Source organism: Rhinoderma darwinii, unplaced genomic scaffold, assembly GCF_050947455.1.
Source record: "Rhinoderma darwinii isolate aRhiDar2 unplaced genomic scaffold, aRhiDar2.hap1 Scaffold_513, whole genome shotgun sequence".
NCBI lineage: Eukaryota > Metazoa > Chordata > Amphibia > Anura > Rhinodermatidae > Rhinoderma > Rhinoderma darwinii.
Window position 1 is genome coordinate 138,088 of NW_027464061.1, and position 19,824 is coordinate 157,911.

The 19,824-nt window shown below is 48.0% G+C and overlaps 13 non-coding genes across 13 annotated transcripts; all 13 read left to right on the plus strand.

Annotated features, from left to right (window-relative positions):
- Positions 1-343: 343 nt before the first annotated feature.
- Positions 344-534, plus strand: LOC142720926 (U2 spliceosomal RNA). The gene has a single exon (XR_012873685.1). It is a non-coding gene; the product is annotated as a U2 spliceosomal RNA (small nuclear RNA).
- Positions 535-1,834: 1,300 nt separating this feature from the next.
- Positions 1,835-2,025, plus strand: LOC142720927 (U2 spliceosomal RNA). The gene has a single exon (XR_012873686.1). It is a non-coding gene; the product is annotated as a U2 spliceosomal RNA (small nuclear RNA).
- Positions 2,026-3,305: 1,280 nt separating this feature from the next.
- LOC142720928 (U2 spliceosomal RNA) lies at positions 3,306-3,496 on the plus strand. The gene has a single exon (XR_012873687.1). It is a non-coding gene; the product is annotated as a U2 spliceosomal RNA (small nuclear RNA).
- A 1,272-nt stretch (positions 3,497-4,768) lies between these two features.
- LOC142720929 (U2 spliceosomal RNA) lies at positions 4,769-4,959 on the plus strand. The gene has a single exon (XR_012873688.1). It is a non-coding gene; the product is annotated as a U2 spliceosomal RNA (small nuclear RNA).
- Positions 4,960-6,247: 1,288 nt separating this feature from the next.
- LOC142720930 (U2 spliceosomal RNA) lies at positions 6,248-6,438 on the plus strand. The gene has a single exon (XR_012873689.1). It is a non-coding gene; the product is annotated as a U2 spliceosomal RNA (small nuclear RNA).
- Positions 6,439-7,722: 1,284 nt separating this feature from the next.
- LOC142721068 (U2 spliceosomal RNA) lies at positions 7,723-7,909 on the plus strand. The gene has a single exon (XR_012873824.1). It is a non-coding gene; the product is annotated as a U2 spliceosomal RNA (small nuclear RNA).
- Positions 7,910-9,209: 1,300 nt separating this feature from the next.
- Positions 9,210-9,400, plus strand: LOC142720932 (U2 spliceosomal RNA). Its single transcript, XR_012873690.1, has one exon. It is a non-coding gene; the product is annotated as a U2 spliceosomal RNA (small nuclear RNA).
- A 2,336-nt stretch (positions 9,401-11,736) lies between these two features.
- LOC142720934 (U2 spliceosomal RNA) lies at positions 11,737-11,927 on the plus strand. The gene has a single exon (XR_012873692.1). It is a non-coding gene; the product is annotated as a U2 spliceosomal RNA (small nuclear RNA).
- A 1,302-nt stretch (positions 11,928-13,229) lies between these two features.
- On the plus strand, positions 13,230-13,420 carry LOC142720935 (U2 spliceosomal RNA). The gene has a single exon (XR_012873693.1). It is a non-coding gene; the product is annotated as a U2 spliceosomal RNA (small nuclear RNA).
- Positions 13,421-14,716: 1,296 nt separating this feature from the next.
- LOC142720890 (U2 spliceosomal RNA) lies at positions 14,717-14,907 on the plus strand. Its single transcript, XR_012873648.1, has one exon. It is a non-coding gene; the product is annotated as a U2 spliceosomal RNA (small nuclear RNA).
- A 1,282-nt stretch (positions 14,908-16,189) lies between these two features.
- Positions 16,190-16,380, plus strand: LOC142720936 (U2 spliceosomal RNA). Its single transcript, XR_012873694.1, has one exon. It is a non-coding gene; the product is annotated as a U2 spliceosomal RNA (small nuclear RNA).
- Positions 16,381-17,680: 1,300 nt separating this feature from the next.
- Positions 17,681-17,871, plus strand: LOC142721012 (U2 spliceosomal RNA). The gene has a single exon (XR_012873769.1). It is a non-coding gene; the product is annotated as a U2 spliceosomal RNA (small nuclear RNA).
- A 1,282-nt stretch (positions 17,872-19,153) lies between these two features.
- Positions 19,154-19,344, plus strand: LOC142720937 (U2 spliceosomal RNA). The gene has a single exon (XR_012873695.1). It is a non-coding gene; the product is annotated as a U2 spliceosomal RNA (small nuclear RNA).
- Positions 19,345-19,824: the final 480 nt, after the last annotated feature.

Sequence of the window (19,824 nt, forward strand, 5' to 3'; positions counted from 1 at the left end):
CTGGACTGGATTACAGCTGATACAAGGTGTGAAGGAACAAGGGGTGGCTGTGGGCATGCACTTGCTGCCGCTGCCAGTGTTTATCTGCATGGCAGCAGGGCATTTGGGCGTTGCCAGGAAGGCGTTTTTATGTAGATTCCTCCTCTTTCAGCACTGCATTGTGGTGCAAGCAAAAGAAGCAAATCCTGTCTGGCTTCCTCTCCGGCCTTTATTCACCTCCCGTGTAGCTGTGAGTGTGTGAGCCTGCAGGGCCCCATGGAATTGCCTAGAAGTAGGCTGAATCGCTGCAAGGGCTGAACAGCAGTATCGGGCAGGCTCGGGCAACGCGCGGCCCGTTCGGGTTATCGCTTCTCGGCCTTTTGGCTAAGATCAAGTGTAGTATCTGTTCTTATCAGTTTAATATCTGATACGTCCCCTATCTGGGGACCATATATTAAATGGATTTTTAGAACAGGGAGATGGAAATAGAGCTTGCTCTGTCCACTCCACGCATTGACCTGGTATTGCAGTATTTCCAGGACCGGTGCACCCTTTCCTTATGTGTTGACTAAAAGCAGATTCCAAAAGTGTTTTTTGTCTTTGCTATTGTTTCTGTCTTTCTGAAGGGATCTCCCCTTTTAATCCCATTATTTCAACACCTGTTGGACAATGCATGAGTGATAATGAGCTCATTGATTAAATGCAATTAATGAATAGATTGCCACCTCTTGTTGTGTGTCGTCTGTGTTTCTGTGTTTCCGGCATTTCACATTGGAACACCTCATTCACCTTCCTTGTCTTCTCTCCGCCCTCCCTTTTAGGTAAGTTAAAGAGCTGCACCTGAGCCAGCCACTGATTGATTGATTGATTGATTGATTGATTGATTGATTGATTGATTGATTGATTGATTGATTGATGCAGCACAACAGTCAAATAGTGGAGTGGAGTAGGGGAACAGCAAACAGCCAATAAAGCAGCCCGCCCGCTCGCCTGCCCGCCACAATGGACCTACCTGTGTACACTAGATGGATGTGATGGAATGTACTGTCGTCCCTACATTTCAAGAAGAAGTAAGAATTGCAGTTGCAACAAAGCCTTGCTTGCCTACAAAGAGAGCAGCAATTTGGATTTGTTACTATGTTACCTAGAAGAATAACAAACTGTGCAAGGATGGAGGTTGTAGGAGCAAGGAGAAGTTGTCTGTAAAGTTGGTGGATGCCTATTTTCCATTTTGCAGTCCCTTGTCTCCCTCTTGTGGCCTCCTGGAGGCAACTAGCTGTGCAAAAAAAAGACAGCCTGGCGGCCGGCTGTTGCAGTGTTGCCCTCTCAGGCAACACTGAGTGACTGACTGAGCCTCACCGTCTTATATAAAGTTCAGACGGAACTTTGCACGTGTCATAGTGGAGCCCTCAGGATTCCAGAGCCAGCTTTCTGACATCATAATGGGGCCTCAGAGATAAAAGCCTGGGCCCAGGCAGTGTTGGTCAGTGCTGCTCAGCAGGCAGCACTGGACTGGACTGGATTACAGCTGATACAAGGTGTGAAGGAACAAGGGGTGGCTGTGGGCATGCACTTGCTGCCGCTGCCAGTGTTTATCTGCATGGCAGCAGGGCATTTGGGCGTTGCCAGGAAGGCGTTTTTATGTAGATTCCTCCTCTTTCAGCACTGCATTGTGGTGCAAGCAAAAGAAGCAAATCCTGTCTGGCTTCCTCTCCGGCCTTTATTCACCTCCCGTGTAGCTGTGAGTGTGTGAGCCTGCAGGGCCCCATGGAATTGCCTAGAAGTAGGCTGAATCGCTGCAAGGGCTGAACAGCAGTATCGGGCAGGCTCGGGCAACGCGCGGCCCGTTCGGGTTATCGCTTCTCGGCCTTTTGGCTAAGATCAAGTGTAGTATCTGTTCTTATCAGTTTAATATCTGATACGTCCCCTATCTGGGGACCATATATTAAATGGATTTTTAGAACAGGGAGATGGAAATAGAGCTTGCTCTGTCCACTCCACGCATTGACCTGGTATTGCAGTATTTCCAGGACCGGTGCACCCTTTCCTTATGTGTTGACTAAAAGCAGATTCCAAAAGTGTTTTTTGTCTTTGCTATTGTTTCTGTCTTTCTGAAGGGATCTCCCCTTTTAATCCCATTATTTCAACACCTGTTGGACAATGCATGAGTGATAATGAGCTCATTGATTAAATGCAATTAATGAATAGATTGCCACCTCTTGTTGTGTGTCGTCTGTGTTTCTGTGTTTCCGGCATTTCACATTGGAACACCTCATTCACCTTCCTTGTCTTCTCTCCGCCCTCCCTTTTAGGTAAGTTAAAGAGCTGCACCTGAGCCAGCCACTGATTGATTGATTGATTGATTGATTGATTGATTGATTGATTGATGCAGCACAACAGTCAAATAGTGGAGTGGAGTAGGGGAACAGCAAACAGCCAATAAAGCAGCCCGCCCGCTCGCCTGCCCGCCACAATGGACCTACCTGTGTACACTAGATGGATGTGATGGAATGTACTGTCGTCCCTACATTTCAAGAAGAAGTAAGAATTGCAGTTGCAACAAAGCCTTGCTTGCCTACAAAGAGAGCAGCAATTTGGATTTGTTACTATGTTACCTAGAAGAATAACAAACTGTGCAAGGATGGAGGTTGTAGGAGCAAGGAGAAGTTGTCTGTAAAGTTGGTGGATGCCTATTTTCCATTTTGCAGTCCCTTGTCTCCCTCTTGTGGCCTCCTGGAGGCAACTAGCTGTGCAAAAAAAAGACAGCCTGGCGGCCGGCTGTTGCAGTGTTGCCCTCTCAGGCAACACTGAGTGACTGACTGAGCCTCACCGTCTTATATAAAGTTCAGACGGAACTTTGCACGTGTCATAGTGGAGCCCTCAGGATTCCAGAGCCAGCTTTCTGACATCATAATGGGGCCTCAGAGATAAAAGCCTGGGCCCAGGCAGTGTTGGTCAGTGCTGCTCAGCAGGCAGCACTGGACTGGACTGGATTACAGCTGATACAAGGTGTGAAGGAACAAGGGGTGGCTGTGGGCATGCACTTGCTGCCGCTGCCAGTGTTTATCTGCATGGCAGCAGGGCATTTGGGCGTTGCCAGGAAGGCGTTTTTATGTAGATTCCTCCTCTTTCAGCACTGCATTGTGGTGCAAGCAAAAGAAGCAAATCCTGTCTGGCTTCCTCTCCGGCCTTTATTCACCTCCCGTGTAGCTGTGAGTGTGTGAGCCTGCAGGGCCCCATGGAATTGCCTAGAAGTAGGCTGAATCGCTGCAAGGGCTGAACAGCAGTATCGGGCAGGCTCGGGCAACGCGCGGCCTGTTCGGGTTATCGCTTCTCGGCCTTTTGGCTAAGATCAAGTGTAGTATCTGTTCTTATCAGTTTAATATCTGATACGTCCCCTATCTGGGGACCATATATTAAATGGATTTTTAGAACAGGGAGATGGAAATAGAGCTTGCTCTGTCCACTCCACGCATTGACCTGGTATTGCAGTATTTCCAGGACCGGTGCACCCTTTCCTTATGTGTTGACTAAAAGCAGATTCCAAAAGTGTTTTTTGTCTTTGCTATTGTTTCTGTCTTTCTGAAGGGATCTCCCCTTTTAATCCCATTATTTCAACACCTGTTGGACAATGCATGAGTGATAATGAGCTCATTGATTAAATGCAATTAATGAATAGATTGCCACCTCTTGTTGTGTGTCGTCTGTGTTTCTGTGTTTCCGGCATTTCACATTGGAACACCTCATTCACCTTCCTTGTCTTCTCTCCGCCCTCCCTTTTAGGTAAGTTAAAGAGCTGCACCTGAGCCAGCCACTGATTGATTGATTGATTGATTGATTGATTGATTGATGCAGCACAACAGTCAAATAGTGGAGTGGAGTAGGGGAACAGCAAACAGCCAATAAAGCAGCCCGCCCGCTCGCCTGCCCGCCACAATGGACCTACCTGTGTACACTAGATGGATGTGATGGAATGTACTGTCGTCCCTACATTTCAAGAAGAAGTAAGAATTGCAGTTGCAACAAAGCCTTGCTTGCCTACAAAGAGAGCAGCAATTTGGATTTGTTACTATGTTACCTAGAAGAATAACAAACTGTGCAAGGATGGAGGTTGTAGGAGCAAGGAGAAGTTGTCTGTAAAGTTGGTGGATGCCTATTTTCCATTTTGCAGTCCCTTGTCTCCCTCTTGTGGCCTCCTGGAGGCAACTAGCTGTGCAAAAAAAAGACAGCCTGGCGGCCGGCTGTTGCAGTGTTGCCCTCTCAGGCAACACTGAGTGACTGACTGAGCCTCACCGTCTTATATAAAGTTCAGACGGAACTTTGCACATGTCATAGTGGAGCCCTCAGGATTCCAGAGCCAGCTTTCTGACATCATAATGGGGCCTCAGAGATAAAAGCCTGGGCCCAGGCAGTGTTGGTCAGTGCTGCTCAGCAGGCAGCACTGGACTGGACTGGATTACAGCTGATACAAGGTGTGAAGGAACAAGGGGTGGCTGTGGGCATGCACTTGCTGCCGCTGCCAGTGTTTATCTGCATGGCAGCAGGGCATTTGGGCGTTGCCAGGAAGGCGTTTTTATGTAGATTCCTCCTCTTTCAGCACTGCATTGTGGTGCAAGCAAAAGAAGCAAATCCTGTCTGGCTTCCTCTCCGGCCTTTATTCACCTCCCGTGTAGCTGTGAGTGTGTGAGCCTGCAGGGCCCCATGGAATTGCCTAGAAGTAGGCTGAATCGCTGCAAGGGCTGAACAGCAGTATCGGGCAGGCTCGGGCAACGCGCGGCCCGTTCGGGTTATCGCTTCTCGGCCTTTTGGCTAAGATCAAGTGTAGTATCTGTTCTTATCAGTTTAATATCTGATACGTCCCCTATCTGGGGACCATATATTAAATGGATTTTTAGAACAGGGAGATGGAAATAGAGCTTGCTCTGTCCACTCCACGCATTGACCTGGTATTGCAGTATTTCCAGGACCGGTGCACCCTTTCCTTATGTGTTGACTAAAAGCAGATTCCAAAAGTGTTTTTTGTCTTTGCTATTGTTTCTGTCTTTCTGAAGGGATCTCCCCTTTTAATCCCATTATTTCAACACCTGTTGGACAATGCATGAGTGATAATGAGCTCATTGATTAAATGCAATTAATGAATAGATTGCCACCTCTTGTTGTGTGTCGTCTGTGTTTCTGTGTTTCCGGCATTTCACATTGGAACACCTCATTCACCTTCCTTGTCTTCTCTCCGCCCTCCCTTTTAGGTAAGTTAAAGAGCTGCACCTGAGCCAGCCACTGATTGATTGATTGATTGATTGATTGATTGATTGATTGATTGATTGATTGATGCAGCACAACAGTCAAATAGTGGAGTGGAGTAGGGGAACAGCAAACAGCCAATAAAGCAGCCCGCCCGCTCGCCTGCCCGCCACAATGGACCTACCTGTGTACACTAGATGGATGTGATGGAATGTACTGTCGTCCCTACATTTCAAGAAGAAGTAAGAATTGCAGTTGCAACAAAGCCTTGCTTGCCTACAAAGAGAGCAGCAATTTGGATTTGTTACTATGTTACCTAGAAGAATAACAAACTGTGCAAGGATGGAGGTTGTAGGAGCAAGGAGAAGTTGTCTGTAAAGTTGGTGGATGCCTATTTTCCATTTTGCAGTCCCTTGTCTCCCTCTTGTGGCCTCCTGGAGGCAACTAGCTGTGCAAAAAAAAGACAGCCTGGCGGCCGGCTGTTGCAGTGTTGCCCTCTCAGGCAACACTGAGTGACTGACTGAGCCTCACCGTCTTATATAAAGTTCAGACGGAACTTTGCACGTGTCATAGTGGAGCCCTCAGGATTCCAGAGCCAGCTTTCTGACATCATAATGGGGCCTCAGAGATAAAAGCCTGGGCCCAGGCAGTGTTGGTCAGTGCTGCTCAGCAGGCAGCACTGGACTGGACTGGATTACAGCTGATACAAGGTGTGAAGGAACAAGGGGTGGCTGTGGGCATGCACTTGCTGCCGCTGCCAGTGTTTATCTGCATGGCAGCAGGGCATTTGGGCGTTGCCAGGAAGGCGTTTTTATGTAGATTCCTCCTCTTTCAGCACTGCATTGTGGTGCAAGCAAAAGAAGCAAATCCTGTCTGGCTTCCTCTCCGGCCTTTATTCACCTCCCGTGTAGCTGTGAGTGTGTGAGCCTGCAGGGCCCCATGGAATTGCCTAGAAGTAGGCTGAATCGCTGCAAGGGCTGAACAGCAGTATCGGGCAGGCTCGGGCAACGCGCGGCCCGTTCGGGTTATCGCTTCTCGGCCTTTTGGCTAAGATCAAGTGTAGTATCTGTTCTTATCAGTTTAATATCTGATACGTCCCCTATCTGGGGACCATATATTAAATGGATTTTTAGAACAGGGAGATGGAAATAGAGCTTGCTCTGTCCACTCCACGCATTGACCTGGTATTGCAGTATTTCCAGGACCGGTGCACCCTTTCCTTATGTGTTGACTAAAAGCAGATTCCAAAAGTGTTTTTTGTCTTTGCTATTGTTTCTGTCTTTCTGAAGGGATCTCCCCTTTTAATCCCATTATTTCAACACCTGTTGGACAATGCATGAGTGATAATGAGCTCATTGATTAAATGCAATTAATGAATAGATTGCCACCTCTTGTTGTGTGTCGTCTGTGTTTCTGTGTTTCCGGCATTTCACATTGGAACACCTCATTCACCTTCCTTGTCTTCTCTCCGCCCTCCCTTTTAGGTAAGTTAAAGAGCTGCACCTGAGCCAGCCACTGATTGATTGATTGATTGATTGATTGATTGATTGATTGATTGATTGATGCAGCACAACAGTCAAATAGTGGAGTGGAGTAGGGGAACAGCAAACAGCCAATAAAGCAGCCCGCCCGCTCGCCTGCCCGCCACAATGGACCTACCTGTGTACACTAGATGGATGTGATGGAATGTACTGTCGTCCCTACATTTCAAGAAGAAGTAAGAATTGCAGTTGCAACAAAGCCTTGCTTGCCTACAAAGAGAGCAGCAATTTGGATTTGTTACTATGTTACCTAGAAGAATAACAAACTGTGCAAGGATGGAGGTTGTAGGAGCAAGGAGAAGTTGTCTGTAAAGTTGGTGGATGCCTATTTTCCATTTTGCAGTCCCTTGTCTCCCTCTTGTGGCCTCCTGGAGGCAACTAGCTGTGCAAAAAAAAGACAGCCTGGCGGCCGGCTGTTGCAGTGTTGCCCTCTCAGGCAACACTGAGTGACTGACTGAGCCTCACCGTCTTATATAAAGTTCAGACGGAACTTTGCACATGTCATAGTGGAGCCCTCAGGATTCCAGAGCCAGCTTTCTGACATCATAATGGGGCCTCAGAGATAAAAGCCTGGGCCCAGGCAGTGTTGGTCAGTGCTGCTCAGCAGGCAGCACTGGACTGGACTGGATTACAGCTGATACAAGGTGTGAAGGAACAAGGGGTGGCTGTGGGCATGCACTTGCTGCCGCTGCCAGTGTTTATCTGCATGGCAGCAGGGCATTTGGGCGTTGCCAGGAAGGCGTTTTTATGTAGATTCCTCCTCTTTCAGCACTGCATTGTGGTGCAAGCAAAAGAAGCAAATCCTGTCTGGCTTCCTCTCCGGCCTTTATTCACCTCCCGTGTAGCTGTGAGTGTGTGAGCCTGCAGGGCCCCATGGAATTGCCTAGAAGTAGGCTGAATCGCTGCAAGGGCTGAACAGCAGTATCGGGCAGGCTCGGGCAACGCGCGGCCCGTTCGGGTTATCGCTTCTCGGCCTTTTGGCTAAGATCAAGTGTAGTATCTGTTCTTATCAGTTATCTGATACGTCCCCTATCTGGGGACCATATATTAAATGGATTTTTAGAACAGGGAGATGGAAATAGAGCTTGCTCTGTCCACTCCACGCATTGACCTGGTATTGCAGTATTTCCAGGACCGGTGCACCCTTTCCTTATGTGTTGACTAAAAGCAGATTCCAAAAGTGTTTTTTGTCTTTGCTATTGTTTCTGTCTTTCTGAAGGGATCTCCCCTTTTAATCCCATTATTTCAACACCTGTTGGACAATGCATGAGTGATAATGAGCTCATTGATTAAATGCAATTAATGAATAGATTGCCACCTCTTGTTGTGTGTCGTCTGTGTTTCTGTGTTTCCGGCATTTCACATTGGAACACCTCATTCACCTTCCTTGTCTTCTCTCCGCCCTCCCTTTTAGGTAAGTTAAAGAGCTGCACCTGAGCCAGCCACTGATTGATTGATTGATTGATTGATTGATTGATTGATTGATTGATTGATTGATTGATTGATTGATGCAGCACAACAGTCAAATAGTGGAGTGGAGTAGGGGAACAGCAAACAGCCAATAAAGCAGCCCGCCCGCTCGCCTGCCCGCCACAATGGACCTACCTGTGTACACTAGATGGATGTGATGGAATGTACTGTCGTCCCTACATTTCAAGAAGAAGTAAGAATTGCAGTTGCAACAAAGCCTTGCTTGCCTACAAAGAGAGCAGCAATTTGGATTTGTTACTATGTTACCTAGAAGAATAACAAACTGTGCAAGGATGGAGGTTGTAGGAGCAAGGAGAAGTTGTCTGTAAAGTTGGTGGATGCCTATTTTCCATTTTGCAGTCCCTTGTCTCCCTCTTGTGGCCTCCTGGAGGCAACTAGCTGTGCAAAAAAAAGACAGCCTGGCGGCCGGCTGTTGCAGTGTTGCCCTCTCAGGCAACACTGAGTGACTGACTGAGCCTCACCGTCTTATATAAAGTTCAGACGGAACTTTGCACGTGTCATAGTGGAGCCCTCAGGATTCCAGAGCCAGCTTTCTGACATCATAATGGGGCCTCAGAGATAAAAGCCTGGGCCCAGGCAGTGTTGGTCAGTGCTGCTCAGCAGGCAGCACTGGACTGGACTGGATTACAGCTGATACAAGGTGTGAAGGAACAAGGGGTGGCTGTGGGCATGCACTTGCTGCCGCTGCCAGTGTTTATCTGCATGGCAGCAGGGCATTTGGGCGTTGCCATGAAGGCGTTTTTATGTAGATTCCTCCTCTTTCAGCACTGCATTGTGGTGCAAGCAAAAGAAGCAAATCCTGTCTGGCTTCCTCTCCGGCCTTTATTCACCTCCCGTGTAGCTGTGAGTGTGTGAGCCTGCAGGGCCCCATGGAATTGCCTAGAAGTAGGCTGAATCGCTGCAAGGGCTGAACAGCAGTATCGGGCAGGCTCGGGCAACGCACGGCCCGTTCGGGTTATCGCTTCTCGGCCTTTTGGCTAAGATCAAGTGTAGTATCTGTTCTTATCAGTTTAATATCTGATACGTCCCCTATCTGGGGACCATATATTAAATGGATTTTTAGAACAGGGAGATGGAAATAGAGCTTGCTCTGTCCACTCCACGCATTGACCTGGTATTGCAGTATTTCCAGGACCGGTGCACCCTTTCCTTATGTGTTGACTAAAAGCAGATTCCAAAAGTGTTTTTTGTCTTTGCTATTGTTTCTGTCTTTCTGAAGGGATCTCCCCTTTTAATCCCATTATTTCAACACCTGTTGGACAATGCATGAGTGATAATGAGCTCATTGATTAAATGCAATTAATGAATAGATTGCCACCTCTTGTTGTGTGTCGTCTGTGTTTCTGTGTTTCCGGCATTTCACATTGGAACACCTCATTCACCTTCCTTGTCTTCTCTCCGCCCTCCCTTTTAGGGGGGATTCACACGAGCGTGTATTCGGTCCGTGCGGGCTGCGTGGTTTTCACGCGGCACGCATGGACCAATACAAGTCTATGGGGCAGTACAGACAGTCCGTGCTTTTTGCGCAGCGTTTGTCTGCTGCGCAAAAAGCGCGACAGGTTCAATAACTCTGCGTATTTCGCGCATCACGCACCCATTGAAGTCAATGGGTGCGTGAAAATCACGCGCACCACACGGAAGCACCTCCGTGGGACGAGCGTGATTCGCGCAACAGCAGTGAAAAGGATGAATGAAAACAGAAAAGCACCACGTGCTTTTCTGTTTCCAAGCATCCAAACGGAGTGTCTTTGCGAGGAGCGAACCCCGACAACCGAGGCAAACTTCACCGGGTTCGGCCAAACTCGTTTTGGCCGAACCCGGCAAAAAAATTTCCGGTCCGCGACGTCGGGAGAGATTCACTGTGCATGGTGCTGAAAGAGTTAAACTGTTTCAGCACCATGGACAGTGACTTGCGATCCCAAAATACATGAACCTGTAAAAAAAAACGAAGTTCTAACTTACCGATAACTCCTGTCTCCTTCCTGCAGTCCGACCTCCCGGGATGACACTTCAGTTCAAGTGACAGCTCCAGCCAATCACAGGCCAAGCACAGGCTGCAGCCAATCACAGGCTGCAGTGGTCACTTGGACTGCCGCGTCATCCAGGGAGGTGGGGCCCGATGTCAAGAGAGGCGCGTCACCAAGGACGCGTCACCAAGGACGCGTCACCAAGGCAACGGCCGGGAAGTTCTCGGTAAGTAGGAACTTTATCTTTTTTTTTTACAGGTTTTTCGCTGTTGTGTTCGGCATTCACTGTCGAGGGTGCTGAAAGAGTTAGCTCTTTCAGCACCTTGGACAGTGACGGGCGTCGACAAGCCTCATCTCTATGATGCCGGCTGCGCGAAAATCACGCAGCCGCGCATCAGACACGCATGACACACGCAGCTGTCAAATGGTTTTTGCGCTCGCAAAACGCCGCGTTGTTTGCGCGCGCAAAAACGCAACGCTCGTGTGAATCTCCCCTCAGGTAAGTTAAAGAGCTGCACCTGAGCCAGCCACTGATTGATTGATTGATTGATTGATTGATTGATTGATTGATTGATTGATGCAGCACAACAGTCAAATAGTGGAGTGGAGTAGGGGAACAGCAAACAGCCAATAAAGCAGCCCGCCCGCTCGCCTGCCCGCCACAATGGACCTACCTGTGTACACTAGATGGATGTGATGGAATGTACTGTCGTCCCTACATTTCAAGAAGAAGTAAGAATTGCAGTTGCAACAAAGCCTTGCTTGCCTACAAAGAGAGCAGCAATTTGGATTTGTTACTATGTTACCTAGAAGAATAACAAACTGTGCAAGGATGGAGGTTGTAGGAGCAAGGAGAAGTTGTCTGTAAAGTTGGTGGATGCCTATTTTCCATTTTGCAGTCCCTTGTCTCCCTCTTGTGGCCTCCTGGAGGCAACTAGCTGTGCAAAAAAAAGACAGCCTGGCGGCCGGCTGTTGCAGTGTTGCCCTCTCAGGCAACACTGAGTGACTGACTGAGCCTCACCGTCTTATATAAAGTTCAGACGGAACTTTGCACGTGTCATAGTGGAGCCCTCAGGATTCCAGAGCCAGCTTTCTGACATCATAATGGGGCCTCAGAGATAAAAGCCTGGGCCCAGGCAGTGTTGGTCAGTGCTGCTCAGCAGGCAGCACTGGACTGGACTGGATTACAGCTGATACAAGGTGTGAAGGAACAAGGGGTGGCTGTGGGCATGCACTTGCTGCCGCTGCCAGTGTTTATCTGCATGGCAGCAGGGCATTTGGGCGTTGCCAGGAAGGCGTTTTTATGTAGATTCCTCCTCTTTCAGCACTGCATTGTGGTGCAAGCAAAAGAAGCAAATCCTGTCTGGCTTCCTCTCCGGCCTTTATTCACCTCCCGTGTAGCTGTGAGTGTGTGAGCCTGCAGGGCCCCATGGAATTGCCTAGAAGTAGGCTGAATCGCTGCAAGGGCTGAACAGCAGTATCGGGCAGGCTCGGGCAACGCGCGGCCCGTTCGGGTTATCGCTTCTCGGCCTTTTGGCTAAGATCAAGTGTAGTATCTGTTCTTATCAGTTTAATATCTGATACGTCCCCTATCTGGGGACCATATATTAAATGGATTTTTAGAACAGGGAGATGGAAATAGAGCTTGCTCTGTCCACTCCACGCATTGACCTGGTATTGCAGTATTTCCAGGACCGGTGCACCCTTTCCTTATGTGTTGACTAAAAGCAGATTCCAAAAGTGTTTTTTGTCTTTGCTATTGTTTCTGTCTTTCTGAAGGGATCTCCCCTTTTAATCCCATTATTTCAACACCTGTTGGACAATGCATGAGTGATAATGAGCTCATTGATTAAATGCAATTAATGAATAGATTGCCACCTCTTGTTGTGTGTCGTCTGTGTTTCTGTGTTTCCGGCATTTCACATTGGAACACCTCATTCACCTTCCTTGTCTTCTCTCCGCCCTCCCTTTTAGGTAAGTTAAAGAGCTGCACCTGAGCCAGCCACTGATTGATTGATTGATTGATTGATTGATTGATTGATTGATTGATTGATTGATTGATTGATTGATTGATGCAGCACAACAGTCAAATAGTGGAGTGGAGTAGGGGAACAGCAAACAGCCAATAAAGCAGCCCGCCCGCTCGCCTGCCCCACAATGGACCTACCTGTGTACACTAGATGGATGTGATGGAATGTACTGTCGTCCCTACATTTCAAGAAGAAGTAAGAATTGCAGTTGCAACAATGCCTTGCTTGCCTACAAAGAGAGCAGCAATTTGGATTTGTTACTATGTTACCTAGAAGAATAACAAACTGTGCAAGGATGGAGGTTGTAGGAGCAAGGAGAAGTTGTCTGTAAAGTTGGTGGATGCCTATTTTCCATTTTGCAGTCCCTTGTCTCCCTCTTGTGGCCTCCTGGAGGCAACTAGCTGTGCAAAAAAAAGACAGCCTGGCGGCCGGCTGTTGCAGTGTTGCCCTCTCAGGCAACACTGAGTGACTGACTGAGCCTCACCGTCTTATATAAAGTTCAGACGGAACTTTGCACGTGTCATAGTGGAGCCCTCAGGATTCCAGAGCCAGCTTTCTGACATCATAATGGGGCCTCAGAGATAAAAGCCTGGGCCCAGGCAGTGTTGGTCAGTGCTGCTCAGCAGGCAGCACTGGACTGGACTGGATTACAGCTGATACAAGGTGTGAAGGAACAAGGGGTGGCTGTGGGCATGCACTTGCTGCCGCTGCCAGTGTTTATCTGCATGGCAGCAGGGCATTTGGGCGTTGCCAGGAAGGCGTTTTTATGTAGATTCCTCCTCTTTCAGCACTGCATTGTGGTGCAAGCAAAAGAAGCAAATCCTGTCTGGCTTCCTCTCCGGCCTTTATTCACCTCCCGTGTAGCTGTGAGTGTGTGAGCCTGCAGGGCCCCATGGAATTGCCTAGAAGTAGGCTGAATCGCTGCAAGGGCTGAACAGCAGTATCGGGCAGGCTCGGGCAACGCGCGGCCCGTTCGGGTTATCGCTTCTCGGCCTTTTGGCTAAGATCAAGTGTAGTATCTGTTCTTATCAGTTTAATATCTGATACGTCCCCTATCTGGGGACCATATATTAAATGGATTTTTAGAACAGGGAGATGGAAATAGAGCTTGCTCTGTCCACTCCACGCATTGACCTGGTATTGCAGTATTTCCAGGACCGGTGCACCCTTTCCTTATGTGTTGACTAAAAGCAGATTCCAAAAGTGTTTTTTGTCTTTGCTATTGTTTCTGTCTTTCTGAAGGGATCTCCCCTTTTAATCCCATTATTTCAACACCTGTTGGACAATGCATGAGTGATAATGAGCTCATTGATTAAATGCAATTAATGAATAGATTGCCACCTCTTGTTGTGTGTCGTCTGTGTTTCTGTGTTTCCGGCATTTCACATTGGAACACCTCATTCACCTTCCTTGTCTTCTCTCCGCCCTCCCTTTTAGGTAAGTTAAAGAGCTGCACCTGAGCCAGCCACTGATTGATTGATTGATTGATTGATTGATTGATTGATTGATTGATTGATTGATTGATTGATGCAGCACAACAGTCAAATAGTGGAGTGGAGTAGGGGAACAGCAAACAGCCAATAAAGCAGCCCGCCCGCTCGCCTGCCCGCCACAATGGACCTACCTGTGTACACTAGATGGATGTGATGGAATGTACTGTCGTCCCTACATTTCAAGAAGAAGTAAGAATTGCAGTTGCAACAAAGCCTTGCTTGCCTACAAAGAGAGCAGCAATTTGGATTTGTTACTATGTTACCTAGAAGAATAACAAACTGTGCAAGGATGGAGGTTGTAGGAGCAAGGAGAAGTTGTCTGTAAAGTTGGTGGATGCCTATTTTCCATTTTGCAGTCCCTTGTCTCCCTCTTGTGGCCTCCTGGAGGCAACTAGCTGTGCAAAAAAAAGACAGCCTGGCGGCCGGCTGTTGCAGTGTTGCCCTCTCAGGCAACACTGAGTGACTGACTGAGCCTCACCGTCTTATATAAAGTTCAGACGGAACTTTGCACGTGTCATAGTGGAGCCCTCAGGATTCCAGAGCCAGCTTTCTGACATCATAATGGGGCCTCAGAGATAAAAGCCTGGGCCCAGGCAGTGTTGGTCAGTGCTGCTCAGCAGGCAGCACTGGACTGGACTGGATTACAGCTGATACAAGGTGTGAAGGAACAAGGGGTGGCTGTGGGCATGCACTTGCTGCCGCTGCCAGTGTTTATCTGCATGGCAGCAGGGCATTTGGGCGTTGCCAGGAAGGCGTTTTTATGTAGATTCCTCCTCTTTCAGCACTGCATTGTGGTGCAAGCAAAAGAAGCAAATCCTGTCTGGCTTCCTCTCCGGCCTTTATTCACCTCCCGTGTAGCTGTGAGTGTGTGAGCCTGCAGGGCCCCATGGAATTGCCTAGAAGTAGGCTGAATCGCTGCAAGGGCTGAACAGCAGTATCGGGCAGGCTCGGGCAACGCGCGGCCCGTTCGGGTTATCGCTTCTCGGCCTTTTGGCTAAGATCAAGTGTAGTATCTGTTCTTATCAGTTTAATATCTGATACGTCCCCTATCTGGGGACCATATATTAAATGGATTTTTAGAACAGGGAGATGGAAATAGAGCTTGCTCTGTCCACTCCACGCATTGACCTGGTATTGCAGTATTTCCAGGACCAGTGCACCCTTTCCTTATGTGTTGACTAAAAGCAGATTCCAAAAGTGTTTTTTGTCTTTGCTATTGTTTCTGTCTTTCTGAAGGGATCTCCCCTTTTAATCCCATTATTTCAACACCTGTTGGACAATGCATGAGTGATAATGAGCTCATTGATTAAATGCAATTAATGAATAGATTGCCACCTCTTGTTGTGTGTCGTCTGTGTTTCTGTGTTTCCGGCATTTCACATTGGAACACCTCATTCACCTTCCTTGTCTTCTCTCCGCCCTCCCTTTTAGGTAAGTTAAAGAGCTGCACCTGAGCCAGCCACTGATTGATTGATTGATTGATTGATTGATTGATTGATTGATTGATTGATGCAGCACAACAGTCAAATAGTGGAGTGGAGTAGGGGAACAGCAAACAGCCAATAAAGCAGCCCGCCCGCTCGCCTGCCCCACAATGGACCTACCTGTGTACACTAGATGGATGTGATGGAATGTACTGTCGTCCCTACATTTCAAGAAGAAGTAAGAATTGCAGTTGCAACAATGCCTTGCTTGCCTACAAAGAGAGCAGCAATTTGGATTTGTTACTATGTTACCTAGAAGAATAACAAACTGTGCAAGGATGGAGGTTGTAGGAGCAAGGAGAAGTTGTCTGTAAAGTTGGTGGATGCCTATTTTCCATTTTGCAGTCCCTTGTCTCCCTCTTGTGGCCTCCTGGAGGCAACTAGCTGTGCAAAAAAAAGACAGCCTGGCGGCCGGCTGTTGCAGTGTTGCCCTCTCAGGCAACACTGAGTGACTGACTGAGCCTCACCGTCTTATATAAAGTTCAGACGGAACTTTGCACGTGTCATAGTGGAGCCCTCAGGATTCCAGAGCCAGCTTTCTGACATCATAATGGGGCCTCAGAGATAAAAGCCTGGGCCCAGGCAGTGTTGGTCAGTGCTGCTCAGCAGGCAGCACTGGACTGGACTGGATTACAGCTGATACAAGGTGTGAAGGAACAAGGGGTGGCTGTGGGCATGCACTTGCTGCCGCTGCCAGTGTTTATCTGCATGGCAGCAGGGCATTTGGGCGTTGCCAGGAAGGCGTTTTTATGTAGATTCCTCCTCTTTCAGCACTGCATTGTGGTGCAAGCAAAAGAAGCAAATCCTGTCTGGCTTCCTCTCCGGCCTTTATTCACCTCCCGTGTAGCTGTGAGTGTGTGAGCCTGCAGGGCCCCATGGAATTGCCTAGAAGTAGGCTGAATCGCTGCAAGGGCTGAACAGCAGTATCGGGCAGGCTCGGGCAACGCGCGGCCCGTTCGGGTTATCGCTTCTCGGCCTTTTGGCTAAGATCAAGTGTAGTATCTGTTCTTATCAGTTTAATATCTGATACGTCCCCTATCTGGGGACCATATATTAAATGGATTTTTAGAACAGGGAGATGGAAATAGAGCTTGCTCTGTCCACTCCACGCATTGACCTGGTATTGCAGTATTTCCAGGACCGGTGCACCCTTTCCTTATGTGTTGACTAAAAGCAGATTCCAAAAGTGTTTTTTGTCTTTGCTATTGTTTCTGTCTTTCTGAAGGGATCTCCCCTTTTAATCCCATTATTTCAACACCTGTTGGACAATGCATGAGTGATAATGAGCTCATTGATTAAATGCAATTAATGAATAGATTGCCACCTCTTGTTGTGTGTCGTCTGTGTTTCTGTGTTTCCGGCATTTCACATTGGAACACCTCATTCACCTTCCTTGTCTTCTCTCCGCCCTCCCTTTTAGGTAAGTTAAAGAGCTGCACCTGAGCCAGCCACTGATTGATTGATTGATTGATTGATTGATTGATTGATTGATTGATTGATTGATTGATTGATTGATGCAGCACAACAGTCAAATAGTGGAGTGGAGTAGGGGAACAGCAAACAGCCAATAAAGCAGCCCGCCCGCTCGCCTGCCCGCCACAATGGACCTACCTGTGTACACTAGATGGATGTGATGGAATGTACTGTCGTCCCTACATTTCAAGAAGAAGTAAGAATTGCAGTTGCAACAAAGCCTTGCTTGCCTACAAAGAGAGCAGCAATTTGGATTTGTTACTATGTTACCTAGAAGAATAACAAACTGTGCAAGGATGGAGGTTGTAGGAGCAAGGAGAAGTTGTCTGTAAAGTTGGTGGATGCCTATTTTCCATTTTGCAGTCCCTTGTCTCCCTCTTGTGGCCTCCTGGAGGCAACTAGCTGTGCAAAAAAAAGACAGCCTGGCGGCCGGCTGTTGCAGTGTTGCCCTCTCAGGCAACACTGAGTGACTGACTGAGCCTCACCGTCTTATATAAAGTTCAGACGGAACTTTGCACGTGTCATAGTGGAGCCCTCAGGATTCCAGAGCCAGCTTTCTGACATCATAATGGGGCCTCAGAGATAAAAGCCTGGGCCCAGGCAGTGTTGGTCAGTGCTGCTCAGCAGGCAGCACTGGACTGGACTGGATTACAGCTGATACAAGGTGTGAAGGAACAAGGGGTGGCTGTGGGCATGCACTTGCTGCCGCTGCCAGTGTTTATCTGCATGGCAGCAGGGCATTTGGGCGTTGCCAGGAAGGCGTTTTTATGTAGATTCCTCCTCTTTCAGCACTGCATTGTGGTGCAAGCAAAAGAAGCAAATCCTGTCTGGCTTCCTCTCCGGCCTTTATTCACCTCCCGTGTAGCTGTGAGTGTGTGAGCCTGCAGGGCCCCATGGAATTGCCTAGAAGTAGGCTGAATCGCTGCAAGGGCTGAACAGCAGTATCGGGCAGGCTCGGGCAACGCGCGGCCCGTTCGGGTTATCGCTTCTCGGCCTTTTGGCTAAGATCAAGTGTAGTATCTGTTCTTATCAGTTTAATATCTGATACGTCCCCTATCTGGGGACCATATATTAAATGGATTTTTAGAACAGGGAGATGGAAATAGAGCTTGCTCTGTCCACTCCACGCATTGACCTGGTATTGCAGTATTTCCAGGACCAGTGCACCCTTTCCTTATGTGTTGACTAAAAGCAGATTCCAAAAGTGTTTTTTGTCTTTGCTATTGTTTCTGTCTTTCTGAAGGGATCTCCCCTTTTAATCCCATTATTTCAACACCTGTTGGACAATGCATGAGTGATAATGAGCTCATTGATTAAATGCAATTAATGAATAGATTGCCACCTCTTGTTGTGTGTCGTCTGTGTTTCTGTGTTTCCGGCATTTCACATTGGAACACCTCATTCACCTTCCTTGTCTTCTCTCCGCCCTCCCTTTTAGGTAAGTTAAAGAGCTGCACCTGAGCCAGCCACTGATTGATTGATTGATTGATTGATTGATTGATTGATTGATTGATTGATTGATTGATTGATGCAGCACAACAGTCAAATAGTGGAGTGGAGTAGGGGAACAGCAAGCAGCCCGCCCGCTCGCCTGCCCCACAATGGACCTACCTGTGTACACTAGATGGATGTGATGGAATGTACTGTCGTCCCTACATTTCAAGAAGAAGTAAGAATTGCAGTTGCAACAATGCCTTGCTTGCCTACAAAGAGAGCAGCAATTTGGATTTGTTACTATGTTACCTAGAAGAATAACAAACTGTGCAAGGATGGAGGTTGTAGGAGCAAGGAGAAGTTGTCTGTAAAGTTGGTGGATGCCTATTTTCCATTTTGCAGTCCCTTGTCTCCCTCTTGTGGCCTCCTGGAGGCAACTAGCTGTGCAAAAAAAAGACAGCCTGGCGGCCGGCTGTTGCAGTGTTGCCCTCTCAGGCAACACTGAGTGACTGACTGAGCCTCACCGTCTTATATAAAGTTCAGACGGAACTTTGCACGTGTCATAGTGGAGCCCTCAGGATTCCAGAGCCAGCTTTCTGACATCATAATGGGGCCTCAGAGATAAAAGCCTGGGCCCAGGCAGTGTTGGTCAGTGCTGCTCAGCAGGCAGCACTGGACTGGACTGGATTACAGCTGATACAAGGTGTGAAGGAACAAGGGGTGGCTGTGGGCATGCACTTGCTGCCGCTGCCAGTGTTTATCTGCATGGCAGCAGGGCATTTGGGCGTTGCCAGGAAGGCGTTTTTATGTAGATTCCTCCTCTTTCAGCACTGCATTGTGGTGCAAGCAAAAGAAGCAAATCCTGTCTGGCTTCCTCTCCGGCCTTTATTCACCTCCCGTGTAGCTGTGAGTGTGTGAGCCTGCAGGGCCCCATGGAATTGCCTAGAAGTAGGCTGAATCGCTGCAAGGGCTGAACAGCAGTATCGGGCAGGCTCGGGCAACGCGCGGCCCGTTCGGGTTATCGCTTCTCGGCCTTTTGGCTAAGATCAAGTGTAGTATCTGTTCTTATCAGTTTAATATCTGATACGTCCCCTATCTGGGGACCATATATTAAATGGATTTTTAGAACAGGGAGATGGAAATAGAGCTTGCTCTGTCCACTCCACGCATTGACCTGGTATTGCAGTATTTCCAGGACCGGTGCACCCTTTCCTTATGTGTTGACTAAAAGCAGATTCCAAAAGTGTTTTTTGTCTTTGCTATTGTTTCTGTCTTTCTGAAGGGATCTCCCCTTTTAATCCCATTATTTCAACACCTGTTGGACAATGCATGAGTGATAATGAGCTCATTGATTAAATGCAATTAATGAATAGATTGCCACCTCTTGTTGTGTGTCGTCTGTGTTTCTGTGTTTCCGGCATTTCACATTGGAACACCTCATTCACCTTCCTTGTCTTCTCTCCGCCCTCCCTTTTAGGTAAGTTAAAGAGCTGCACCTGAGCCAGCCACTGATTGATTGATTGATTGATTGATTGATTGATTGATTGATTGATTGATTGATTGATTGATGCAGCACAACAGTCAAATAGTGGAGTGGAGTAGGGGAACAGCAAACAGCCAATAAAGCAGCCCGCCCGCTCGCCTGCCCGCCACAATGGACCTACCTGTGTACACTAGATGGATGTGATGGA